Genomic DNA, 14,127 nt, shown 5'->3' on the forward strand with positions numbered 1-14,127 from the left:
TGAAAATGGGTCACAAGGTATTGAAGAGTTCAAATCTGAGATTATGAGAAAGATGGAAGAGATCTGGCAAGAAAATAACAGTTTAAAAAGCAGAATTTCACAATTGGAAAGTGAGGCAAGTAAATCAAAGACCAGAAATGATCAGATTGAAAAGGAAAACCAGTCTCTAAAGGCTAGAATTGGGCAATTTGAAAAAAAAAGTATTCTAAGCCCTGGGAGACATAGTCTCCCAGCACTCCCTGCTACAACTTTACCTGATACCTTCCACAAACGGCTGGGCTTCCTTCCTTCCATTCCTCTGGCTTTCCCTTCCTTTCCCTTCCTTCTCCTATCCTACCTTTCCTCCTATCACCCAAACTCACAAACTTCAAATGAAATAGCCTTAAAAAATGATGTATAGTCTGAGAATCTGAGTCAACAGATAAAAATCAGCTGAAAATTTCATACTCCACCCAAATTAGCAGTACAAAATAATAACAACCAATGCTTCTGGTCCTCTAAGATGGCAATACCAGATGTCATTTAGCTGAAATCATTGTATTGTATAATAAGGAAGTTCAAAGATAAGATAACTAGATTTACAATGGAAAATTGGATATTGACCAATAAAGAAACCATTCCCTATTTCATCTTAAAGAAAATATCCATGTTTAGAGAAGTTGGGAGGAGGTGTTTTGACTCAAGCAAACAACCTTTGAAAGGTGCTATATTTACACACCAGTATTTTTACTGTTAGTGTTATTCTTAGATATAGTTCAAGGTCACTACGTAAATAATAGATTAAATCCCATTGGAGCATAAATGACTGCATAGAAGTCCAAAATACCATGTAGTCTGGCAGTTTGAAGGACAGAACTGATGAGCACAGTTGATTCTTCTGTTCAGTGAGTCTGTATTTACATCATGACAAGGTTAGACAGAATCGAATGTGAATATGAATATCATATGAATATCACAAACCTAAAATCTCATTTTAAATAAAAAGAACTTTCGTATTTCTTACAAATATCTCCCTTTTCCCCAGAAGACAAAATCCACATAAATGCCTGTTTGTTTAATTTTAAAATCAATTTTGTCTTATGTCATTAAAAATAACACTGTCAAGAAACTAAAATAACTTTGTTTTCTTTTATTAGTGAACTCTTCCCAATTCTTCCCTTTTTAAAGCTACTGGTATATACAGAATATGCTTCTTATTTTACTCTGCCCATAGTAAACTTGTACAAAAAAGGAGAAGAAATATTTGTTGATAATTGTGCTCTAAAAATGTTTGGTGAATGAATGAGTGAATGAATGAATAAACAAGTGAATCAATGACTACTATTATAATTTTTTTAGCCTGAGCAGCTGTTTCCTTATTAAGTCACTCTGGTACTTTGGGAAGTTTCCAGGTATTGCACCATACAAAAGTGACTAGTGGAATATAACAGACTATTCAACATTGCCCAAATCCTTCCATACTTCAGCTGGTAATAAAAGGACTTCCCAATTAGATGACCAATCTACATGCACAGTTTCTGAATGAAATTTCACAGGCTTTCATATATAAGAATAATGCAACAGAGGAAAACCTAATCACAGAAGGGAAAATGTCCCATTTTTGCCAAACATACCACTATATGGAAACCAATAGATCATTCTAAAGCATCTTACATGAAGTCCATACTTACCACTATGGTGTTCAAGAGGCATATTCTCTAACATGGCTCCAAACTGTATTTCCAGTTGCATTTCACCCCACTCTTCCACACAACTGAGCCAACTGGGCCCATTTCACATTCATGTTAGCTGATATCAACTGTGCTCTAACAACATCAAGGTAATCCTTTCATTTCTCTTTTACTGCTTTGTCTATCCCATTATCCACTATGGCTTCTCTTCTCTACATAAGCCTCCCACAGATCTCTCCCATCTCTTTTATCCAAGGATCTCATGTCAACCATACTCCATACTAAGAAAATAAAGACCATTTGCCTTAAGTATCATCTTTATTTTTCCCTCTTATTATAACCTTTGAAGTTGAGACTTTTTTTTCCTCACCATAGTCTATATATATCTTTGATCCCATCCCCACCTTTCTTTTACAATATATTGCTCCCTGCCCTTCTAATCTTTATTTTCTCCTTATCTATCAATTTCTTCTCTAACTAAAAATATTTCTTTCTACAAAATTTCTTTCTATAAAATCTTTCTCCATCCTAAAATAAAACTTAAAGAACCCTACAAGACCGTATGTTCATCTCAAACCATCGTTTTCCAAATCTCCCTGTTTTCTTAGCCAAAGAACTTAATGGAATTTCTAAACCAAAGCTGTCTACAATTGCTTCCTCTTCCTCTACTCTCACTTCTGAGACCTTTGCAGTATGGGTTCTAATTTCATCACTCAGCTGAAGATAATCTTTCCAAATTTCTCAATGATATCTTAATTACCAAAACAGCTTTCTGTCAAGAATTTGCCTGCTTTCTCTGCAATATTTTTCCATTTGTCACTTTTGAATGTACTCTCCTTTCTGGGTGTTTGCTTTCTTTTGTTCTACCACTACTTTTCACTTGCTTTTGCAGATTACTCAAATAAATAACACTAAAACTGTCACTAGACACCAATGCTCTGACATGGATTTTCTCATTTGATAGTCTTGTCAGCTTCCAATGGTTTTATCACTTTCATAGAAATGACACCTCTAGCTAGATATCTAATCCTAATCTTCCTCCTGAACTCTAAGAGTGTATCTCTGATTGCCTTTTGGAAATTTCAAACTAGATGTATTGGCATCTCAAACTCTATGTGTCCAAAACAAAACTCAATGTTTTATCCCCCCATCTAAATCAATTCTTCTTTTGAATTTTCTTTGCTTCTTACAATCCTTAGTGTAACTCAACTTGTCAATCTCATTGTCATCCTTGACTCTTCACTATCCCTCATTTTAGAAACAGGCATACATTGGAGATGTTACAGGTTTGGTTGAGAACCCCACAATAAAGTGAATATCAAAATAAAGCAAGCCATGTGAATCTTTTGGTTTCCCAGCATAAAAGTTATATTTACATTATATTGTAGTCTGTTAAGTTTGCAATAATATTATGTCAAAAAATATAGATACCTTAATTACAAATTTAAAAATACTTTATTACTAAAAAAAATGCTAACCATCCCCTGAGCTTTCAGAGAGTTATAATATTTTTTTGGTGCTAGGTCTTAACTAGCTGTTGATGGATTCTGACTGATAGGGTGGTGGTTGCTTAAGGTTGGGGTGACTGTTTCAAGTTCTTAAAATAAGACAATAATGAAGTTTGCTGCATTGAGTCCTCCTTTCATTTGAACATGTGGAGGCCATTGTAGAGTTATTAGTTGATCTAATTTCAATATTTGTGCGTCTTAGGGAATGAGGTAGCCTGAAGAGAGGAAAAGAGATAGAAATATAGTCCGTCATTGGAGCAGTCAGAATATACACAAAATTTATTGATAAATGTACTATCTTGTATGGGCATAGTTTGTAATTCCCCAAAACACTTAAAATAGTAACATCAAAGATTACTGATTGCAGATCTTCACAAAACATATAATAATAATAATGAAAAAGTCTGAAATACTGAATTAGCAAAAAATGACACAGAGACATGATGGGAGCACATGCTGTTGGAAAAAGGGCACCAATAGATTAACTTGATGCAAAGGTGATATAAACATTCAATTTGTAAAAAAAATGTAATATCCATAAAGAAAAATAATGGGAAGGACAAGAAAGCAAGGTATATTTGTATAAAATCAGATGCTAAATAGTGTCCATTCTTACTCTGGAGCCATCTCATACAGTCCACAGCCTGATCCTTTCCTACCTAATCAATCTTTTTACATCTTATTTCCATCTTACACTTTCCTTTCCAGCAACAGTAGCCTCTTTGAAGCAATAGTGGCTCTATGCAGTCCTTCAGAAATGATATTACATCTTTCATCTCTGTGATTTTGCACTGGTCATCCTAGCAATCTTTTATGTCCTTAACTATATCTCTTAGTATCTCTAATTTCCTTCACACCTCAACTTAAATCTCACTTATCCCAAAAGGTCTTTCTTGATATCCCAGTTATTAGTGGCTTTCCCTCTGAATTTGCCTGTTATGAACTGTTTCTATATAGATCTTGGAAGTACCTCATTATTTATATGACTTCTTTACCATGAAGGTGTTGGAATCTTGGCTTTTAAAAAGTAACTAGAAATTGAGTGGATGTCCATCAATGGAGCAATGGCTAACAAGTTGTTATATGTGATTATTATGGAATACTACTAAAAATGAACAGATTAATTGTTTAAAAATATGGAAAGTCTTATGAAAAATTATATAAAGTAAAAAGATGCCCAAAGTGTTAATAATGTAGGTTACTTTTAAAAATGTGCCCTGTGAGCAACAGCAGCAGCAGCTACCACAGAGTCAGTAACCACTGCAACTATAGCAGCAAGTACAGAGGCAGCCACAGTATCATAGGTGGCAATGACAGATCAGATAGAGATGGTGAAGAAAGAAACACTGGAAGGCCACAAACCACCCACCAAATGACCACAGAAAAACAAACACAAAATGCCTTAAAATGAAGCCTGGAGGGGTAGGACTAGCAAAAGGAAGACTTAAGCTGTACTCTGGTCCAGAACAATATCCATAGAGAGCAATGAAGTTTTCATCTTAATGTGGTATGAGAAGAAGTGTTTAACAATGCTCAGCATGACTAGGATGCAATATAGTACAGTCTGGTGAAGAAAGAGAACAGCTACCTAGGTTTTGGCTGAGCAGGATAAAGGTGGAAATCAAGGCAATACAGAACAAACATCAGTACAAGTGAGTGGCCTTGCATCGTAAGGTGAGAACAAAGGCTTTGTACAGCCAGCACGTGCAACAACGGAAGGAATATAGCCCAATGTGGTCCAGCCTTATCAGGATTGGAACCCAACTCTAACATTAGCTGCCAAATTGCACAGCTGGCCAATCAGGATATATCTGCAGAACACTCAATCTAAGAGTAAGACAGCTGAGCCCATTCCAGGCATAGTACAAGCTTAGGACAGTACTACCTCCACCCTAAAAACAGAGCTAAGCTTCAGCATTTAGATAAAATCAAAGGGAAAAATAACCAAACAATGAGAAAAAGACAGAAAAAAGCCTGCTACTAGGAATAATACCTCAACAAGAGAGACAATCTAAATATAAGCTCAGAAGAAGACATAAATACAAAAATGAAAATATGTGAAGCCCTAAAGAAAAATGTGGAAGCATGTGTCAAGCCTAAAATGAACCCCAGGAAGATCTCCTAAATAGAAAAAACAAATAATAAGAAATGTAGAAGAAAAATTAATAAAGAAAATAAAAGAAAAATAATTTATAGAAAAAAGTTACTGAAGAAAACAGATTGGTACAAAAGGAAATCCCAGTATCTCAAACAGGAAAATAATTCCCTAAGGAAGGAAAGACAAAGCCTCAGAGAAGAAAATGGTTCCCTAAAAATTAGAAATGTACAAATGGAAGCTAATGACTTCATGAGACAACAGGAAACAATAAAACAAATTCAAAAGAATTGAAAAATAGAAAAAATTGAAATCCCTCAATGGAAAAACAACTTACCAGGAAAATAGATCCAGGAGAGATAATTTAAGAATCAATACTTTCCAAAAAGCCATGCTTAAATAAAAAAATAACCTGGATATCATATTGAAAGAAAACTGCCATTATGTTTTTGAACAAGAGAAGAAAATAGAAATTAAGAGAATCTACCAGTCAGCTCCTGAAAGAAATCCAGATTTTTAAAAAAGCTAGGACTAGTGGAGTCAAATTCTGGAAATCCCAAGTGATAGAGAAAATACTGCAAGCAACCAAAAGAAAACAATTCAAATATTGTAGAACAACAATCATGATTTCCCAGTATCTAGAAGCTTCAAAATTAATGGAACAGAAGCAATGGAATATGATATTCAGCAAGACAAAGGATCTAGGCCTATAACCAAAACTCATATACCTACTGAAACTGAGTATAATACCCCAGGAGAAGAATGGGTCATTTAATGAAATAGAAGAATTTCAGACATTCATGATGAAACAACTAAAGCTAAAAAGAAAATTCAATAATCAAATTAGACTCTCAAAAGAAGCATAAAAAGAGAAACTGAAAAAAAAAAACTCAAGGGAATCTGTGATGTAAACTAGTCATATCCTTGCTTGGGAAAGTGGTAACTAGAATATTTACAATTTCTACAGCACAAGAGCTACCTAAAATACTTAAGATGCTTAAAGTAATCAAGGGAGACAATAGAGTTAAACTGATTAGATTCCTTGCATGGAATACTTATGGTAATAAGGGATATTTAAGATACGTAGAAAACTTTAAGGTAATCAAGGGAAACAATGAACCTAACCTAACTATATTACTTTTAAGAAAGTGATAGCTAGCATGTTTAAGATATCTATGATACTCAAAGTACTTAATATACCTAAATTACTTAGGATACTTAAAGTGCTGAAGACTTTTTAGAACTTTATCACTATTAGGGCAATTATTCAGAGACCAGGGAGTAAGTTGAATATAATGAGATATTGTTTTTTTTAAACAAGGGATAAGAAAAAATGATATTCTGTGAAAAGAGAAAAGGAGAATTAGATAAATAGGTTCATAGAAAAAATAAAGCAAAATAGAAACAGCACTTGCTCTCAAGGGGCACATAGTCTTTTGTGATAGACAACATATGAACAAGTATATACAAACAAAATATATAAAGGATAATATGGGGGTTATGTTAGTGCGAAGGCACTAAGATTAAGCAGGATTGATAAAAGATATAATCATGCTGGAGAGCAATCTAAAAACATGCTCAAAGGACATAAAACTGTACAGACCCATTGACCCAGCAATACCACTACTAGATCAATATCCTAAAGAGATTTAAGATAGGGGAAAAGAGCCTACCTGTACAAAAAATATTTATAGCAGCTCTTTTTGTGGTGGCAAATAATTGGAAACTGAAGGGATTTCCATCAATTGGGGAATAGCTGAACAAGTTGTGTTATATGCTTGAAATGGAATATTTTTGTATCATAAGAAATGAGAAATGAGATAATAAAAAAAATTGGGGGGGGGAAGACATATAAAGTGATACAAAGTGAAGTGAGTAGAAACAGGAGAACATTATACACAGTTATAACAATAATGTATGATAATCAACTGTGAATGACAACTATTATAAAAAATGTGAGGAACTAGGAAAACACCAAGGGACTCATGATGAAAAAAGACTATCCACTACCATAGAAGGAATTGACAGAGTCTGGATGCATATTGAAACATACAATTCTTTACTGTTTCCTTCATGAATTTTTCCCTAGTTTTAGCAATATGTGTCTTTTTTCATAACACAACAAGAATGGAAATGTTTTATGTGATAATACATGTACAACATATGTAATATTATCTGCCTTTTTGGAGAGGGGGAGAAGAGTGGAAGGGAGGGAGAGAACATAGATTGAAAATGTTCAGAAAACAAATATTAAAAATTATATCAACATGGAATCTGGAAAAATGCTTTTAAATAGTGTATACTTCTTTTTTGGAGAAATGTTTATTAAACATTTCCCAACATACTCCCCCTTTACATAATTTTCCACATCAAAAACACAAAGCCACTACCCAAGTGTAGGGCCTCATCACTTCTAATCTGAATTATTGAAATTATTTCCTCAATTAGACTCTATGCCTCAAGTTTCTCAACACTTTAATCCAACCATAATTTTACTAAAGTGATTTTTCTCAAGTATAAGTCTGACTGTGATTTTGCTGTTCAATAAACTTAATGACTCCCTATTGCCTCTTGGGCTAAATGTAGAGTCAACTATTTACAACCAAATCCTTTACAACTTGATCCCAACCTGCTATGTATTATTACACTTAAATCCCCTTCCAAAATTCTAGAGATTAATTAATTGGTCTTTTAATATGCCTCACATGACAGTTCATGTCTCATCTACATTTCTTTGCAAAGGCCATCTTCCAAGGTTGTCTTCCAAAGATCATCTTCCAAGCCTGGAACATAGCCCCTCCCCAACAATCTCTAGCTTCCTTCAAAACTCAACTCTAATGCCATCTTCTATATCAAATCTTCCCTTATCTTCTTTCTGCAAGTATCACCCTCTCCAAATCACCTTATATTTATTTGACATATTATTTATCCATATACTTTCTCCCCAAATTCAATTGTGAACTCTTTGAAGGCAGGGCTTATTTCACTAATAAAAGTGTGTGTCACCAGTGTCTAATGTAGCACCTGACATATAACTACTTAATAAACAATGATTATTTGATGGGCATATGCACTTTATGTTATACCCAAACCAAAATCTTTCCAGAAAATGTCCTGTGATTATAACCCACGAATATTTGCTATAAAGAGGACATGACACTATTTCTTTTTTATAGTGTTACTTCCTTTAGGAAATTTTTGTCTTGGGAACCCAGTGCTTGAACCCATTTAGCTGAGGCATGAATAAATCATGCTTTTTGAGTCATTAGTTTATGTTAGTCCCTCCACCATGAAATGTTATTTTCCCCCACTCCCATTCTCTTTCTATTGAAATCATACAATTTTTAAAAATATCCAGTTTCAGAAAAGAAATCTTCCCTAACTTCCTTAGGCTCTTCCCTTCACTTCTCTGAAGTTCTATTTTTTTCTTTTTTGATTTTTTTTATCCCTCTAATGGTAACAATCTCATCTTTTCTTCTGCCAATAGGCTTCTAAGTTCTGTATGAACAGAGTCTATCTCCTCCCGCTTTGTATTCTGCCAAAGTGTCTTATGATAGTAGGTGCTCCATAAACATATGCTTTTAAAAAATTTCCCTGATGATATAGATTCTCATCCTGCCTGCTCAGGTGCAAATGTCCTGAAGGAAGAGAAGAGAGTGCACTTTGCATTATTAGGCACTTACACACATGCATTAAGAGCTATAGCCATATCATTAAGAAATTTCATTTTGTACAACCACAACTTTGCATTGATGGGTTTGAAAAAGTGAAAGGGGAGATAACCAGGCCAAGGTCACTCAGCCCATTAGTGGTATAGTGGACCAAGAGATTATACTCTGTGGCTTTAGGTGAAACATTTAGCCCCATCTGCCTGAGTTTCCACACCTTTGAGAAAAGGCAATTACAATATATTAACGGCTTCACAGGAGGTATGTTGTAACTTTATTACTCCATATTAACCTTGAAATTCAATGACATATATTAGGAAATGTTTTATAAGCACATGACATTAATAAGATCTTGATTTCTCTCCTATTTAAACATCAATGCTGTAGCTTCTCTGATAAAGCTTTTTTATCATCATAATTCTTAATTAGCTCATACAACGCACTTTTGTATAGTATGGGGTCATGTAATACTTGCCATCTCAACTCAATTCAGCTAATATATCTTGGAAAGTTTATCCTGTGCCAGGCACTGTTCTAGGAGCTGGGGACACAAAAACAAAAATGCAAAGGAAATGGTCCTTGCCCAAGAGGACTTTATGTTCCTAGCAGGACACAGAAGGTGAACAAATAGCGAAAAGAAAGGGATATACAAAGTGATTTCAAGAAGGAGGTAAAGCCAATAACTGGAATGATAAGGAATATTTATTATAGGATGTAACCCCTGAACATAATACCATCTTCAGTCAAAGATGGCAAGGTCCTGTGAGGTTTTTAAATAGATACAAGTTCAGGTGACTCACCATGAACTTTTGCATAGGTAACACAATCTCAACTTTTCTACATAAATAAGCTATAATGGAGAATTCTTTGAGGCTTTCTAGAGTTTTCTATTTTCTTTTTCATTCTAATTGAGATATCTATTATTCCAGAAATCTTCGTGCAGATTATTCTTTATTATTTTGTTAAATAATATTAAATTATTCTTATTTTAAAAACTAAGATAGAGAAAACTTGCCAGCATAATTAATATTGCTATAGTCAGTAATTCCTCTGGCAAGGCTGCACCTGCACCATAATAAAGGATTTCTGATTATTTAAGTAAGACAGGGCATGGGATATGGAGATCAAATTGTTCCTACCAGTGTAGATTCCAAATCTGCAAGTACAGAGCAAGAGAAATATCCTAAATGAAATGGGAATATAGAAAGCAGTTTCTGAATGCTATAACTTTTTATCATGATAGTGATGGAAATGTTTAATTTTTTAAAAATTATTCACATGATCACCTCCCTAAATATTGATTAGGCAGCTATTAATTATTTGAGATCAAGAAGTATCCTTCTGAAATAGACTTTGTTAATCACTTTTAGTATATCAATCTATCCTCCTTCAATTTTTTTTCTTACTAAACAGGCTGAAATATCAGCTCTCTTGTGAGTGTAGATCTTCTGTGTTCTTTCTGGGTCTCTCTGGCAAAGACACTGTACTAGACTTGGACCCAAATATCACTTGGGCAGTTTCTAGCTCTGTGATGATATAAGCAAGTCATTTCACCAAGAAGTCTTAATTCCCTCATTGTAAAACATTGTTGGTATTATATGTAATAACAACATCTCATGGTTTATATGAGCAATGAGATATGTACATTTTATAATGCTACAGTGTGAACCATGAGATTGCTCTAAGACTGACCCTTTCTACCTAGGACAATTTTTTATGGGATTAGGAAGATGAAATCATGTCCAGATCACCAACTGTCTAGATTTTGTTTAATTAATTTATTATTTTGACATAGGGCCAAGCTAGGGAAGAAAGTGCTCAGATTTATAAAACCTATGGCTCAGAAATAAATTTTCAAAGGAAAATTTGTGTGGAGAGACCTTTGCCATGTAGACAACTAATTGGCTCAGTGAATAGAATTTTGGACCTGGAGTCAAGCAGTTCTGAGTCAAATCTAGGCTCAGACACTTACTAGCCATTACTTTGGGCAAGTCAGTTAGCCTTCTTTTGCCTAATTTTTCTAAACTATAACATGGGAATAATAATTGTGCCTACCTCCCAGGATTATTCTGAAGATCAAAGAGATACACTTTTTAACATGTTTAGCATAGTGTCTAGCACTGTGCAAAAGAAATACTATTATTACTTTAGAGGAAGTTGTGTGAAAATCAAAGAATACATAAGAAATTTAGTTTGATATAAGATAAAATTCCTTCTCTGGTACTTCATTGTAATGTACAGACGATCTTGGGTTCTCTAAGGCTACCTAGGCAATGAGCACAGACTTGGACAGGTACACTAAGCTGGAAAGATTTCAAATACTTTAAACTGGACAACAGGGAAAAAACAAATAAAACACTTTCTTGGAAGCTATAAGGAAATAAAATGGGCTGCCTCAGTTTAGTCAAATGAATAATTATTTTTAAACACCTACTTTGTTTCAGGTGTTGACCTAAACCTTAAGAGATAAGGGGTTAGAATATTATTACTAGATGATAATTAGATGTCTCTGATCAGAATAGATTAATATTTGTTCTTTATGTTATAGTTGGGATAAATTTGAGGGTATCTATTACCACTGAAATTCTATTTCTTTCAACCTACTAATGAATTTTATGCCTGTCCCTTAGGGCTTATCACCAGGTCATTGAAAAACAGTGACATTTTTTTCACCACCGCAATTCAAAAATACCATCAATTAAATCGTCGGTGTCATACTAGGACAGGGCAACCAACCTTGTGCCCCAGGTTGGATATAAAAAGAAACAAAGTCCTTCAGTGGTATCAAAAGTGCAGCATATAACAACAAGTTAGTAAGAATTAATAAGTACGTTAACTAGTTAGTAAGAAAAATTGGTCAAACTAGGAAGCTAGCAGATGGCATGATAAGATGAGCTCATCCCCTTTCCTCTCCAGTTACAAAAGGTGAATTCCTTGTCCCTTGCCCTAGGTGCAATTTGTAACTCTTGTTCAAGTTGAAAAAATTCCAAGTGGCAGCTCTGTAAATGATGAAGGAGTTATGACCCGTGTCAGGGGAGGGTTTCCCCAAAGTGAAAAGATCACATCTCCTAGTTGTGGGTTGAAGCTAATTGATATCTGTGTCAGGTGAATACCGTCCCCCATGCCAACGGAAAGAAAAGGATTCAGTAAATATCTAACCTACAAGATAGACACATCCTCCCAGCCTACATATTTTTAACACGTGCTCTCCTGTGTAGGGCAAAACATTTCTGAAAGAGTACAAAGAAACTATTATTGCTCAGGCCTTTGTCTACAAAAAGCCAGGGGGCAAAACAAAAGCCTTTGCATGAGGAGAATTGAAATGTCTGTCTGTGCTAGAAAACTGTTGAATGGCCCAGTTTCATTTGCATGTGTCAAGCCAGGAACCTTAGAATAAAAATTAGAAAAATGATGATTGCCCAATGCAATGAGAATCTTTGGAAGTATAATGCATAATACAGGAGAAAAAACTGAGGGCCAAGAACATTACTCATGGGAATCAAAGAAAATCCAAGAGTAGATCCAATTCATATCACAGGAATAGCTTCCCTGAGATGGATGAAAAACTGCATTATGAAGTATTATTAATATTCTACAGGCTCAGATAAAAATGTTCCTCTTCCGCCTACACCAACGTTTTAACCATACCTATATTCCCAATGAATGTTTTATGAATTTGCTTTTAGTCCGGGAATGATCACTTCCTAATTTCCTTGAATGGAACTATAGTATTCAATAAGAAAGGAAACCGAACTGAGCTTTCTTTAACAGATACTCTGAGTGATTTCTTTTGACTATTCATTTACTGGGAGAAAATAGTCTTGATTTTAAAAGTCTATACTTTTGAAAAAGGTACAATTATTTCATATTTCATATTTCCTATGCTTGAAGGGGTTAGTAAAAATGGCCAAATCAGAAAGAAAATGTAATAATTTGATTCAATAATCTCTACATATTTATTTTACAAGTTTCTTTGAGCAACAGAAAGGGACTTTAATACTAAACAGTATGTTCCAAGTTTCCTAAGATCTACATCCCAAGCTATCCCATCCCATCCCATCCCATCTCATTCCATCCTATCCCATTCCATTTTGTCCCATCCTATTCTCTGCAGCAGATAGAGCAACTTGACCAGGAGTTAGGAGAATCTGTGTACAAATCTGATGTCAGACACTCCCTAGCTTTTTGACCTTGGGTAAGTTATTTAAATTCTATTTGCCTCAATTTCTTCATATGTAAAATGGAGATAGTAATAGCACTTACCTCACAAACTTCCTGTAACATTAAATATTTGTAGAGCTAGTATTTGTAAAGTGCTTTACAAAATTTAAGGCATGATATAAAATACTAGTTATTACTATATCACATCGATTACAGTATATAACCTCTTGGAATTCTCTCTCAAATGGAAAAACAATAGAGACTCACAAATCACTGGACAATGTCTATGAAAGTATATGCATATATGTAAAGTAGGTATGAAAAAGTATTTTAAATTCTCCTGGGTTAATAACTACATACATAAATCTGACATACAATACTTTGTTCCCAGGGGGAAAAAGCTAATATTCTAATGAAAGTACATTCTCTGAATTTTATCATGCATGATATTTTGAGTCCAGACAGCTAAGGAATCAGCAAGACAATCCACACTGAAATTTCACATTTCAAAAACTAAGGGAATCCTCTAAATTGCAGGATGATTATGGTTGCCAAAATATTGCTAAAAAACTAAATAGTAAGTCAACACTCAAAATTAACCCAGAATAATAATCTTTGATGACTGCCAAGCGACCATTTCGAAAAAGTCAAGTCTGACAAAGGAGGTTAATCTACAAAATATTTAATGAGTTTGATCTTGGCAGGTATACACATTTGACCAATTTCCCCTGCTGGGTAGTGCTATAGATAAATTTCCTTTGTGTAGTGTAGCCTGAGAATTTGGCCTGCTGTTATCAATCCATTTATAGTCACACATTTGTGATCTATTTTGGTTTACATGGAGGCTTTTGTTTTAAATTTTCTCCCAATTTTCTCTCAGGTAAGGGGGTAGAGAATTGTTTTGAAAAGTGATTATTTGAAAAATTATGCCAGAGTTATTAATATATCAAAATATTAAATACAGATATTAAATACATAAAATATAAATAAAAATATTAAAAACCAAAACAACTTCTTTATAGACC

The sequence above is a fragment of the Gracilinanus agilis genome, chromosome 5, assembly GCF_016433145.1.
Source record: "Gracilinanus agilis isolate LMUSP501 chromosome 5, AgileGrace, whole genome shotgun sequence".
Taxonomy (NCBI): Eukaryota; Metazoa; Chordata; class Mammalia; order Didelphimorphia; family Didelphidae; genus Gracilinanus; species Gracilinanus agilis.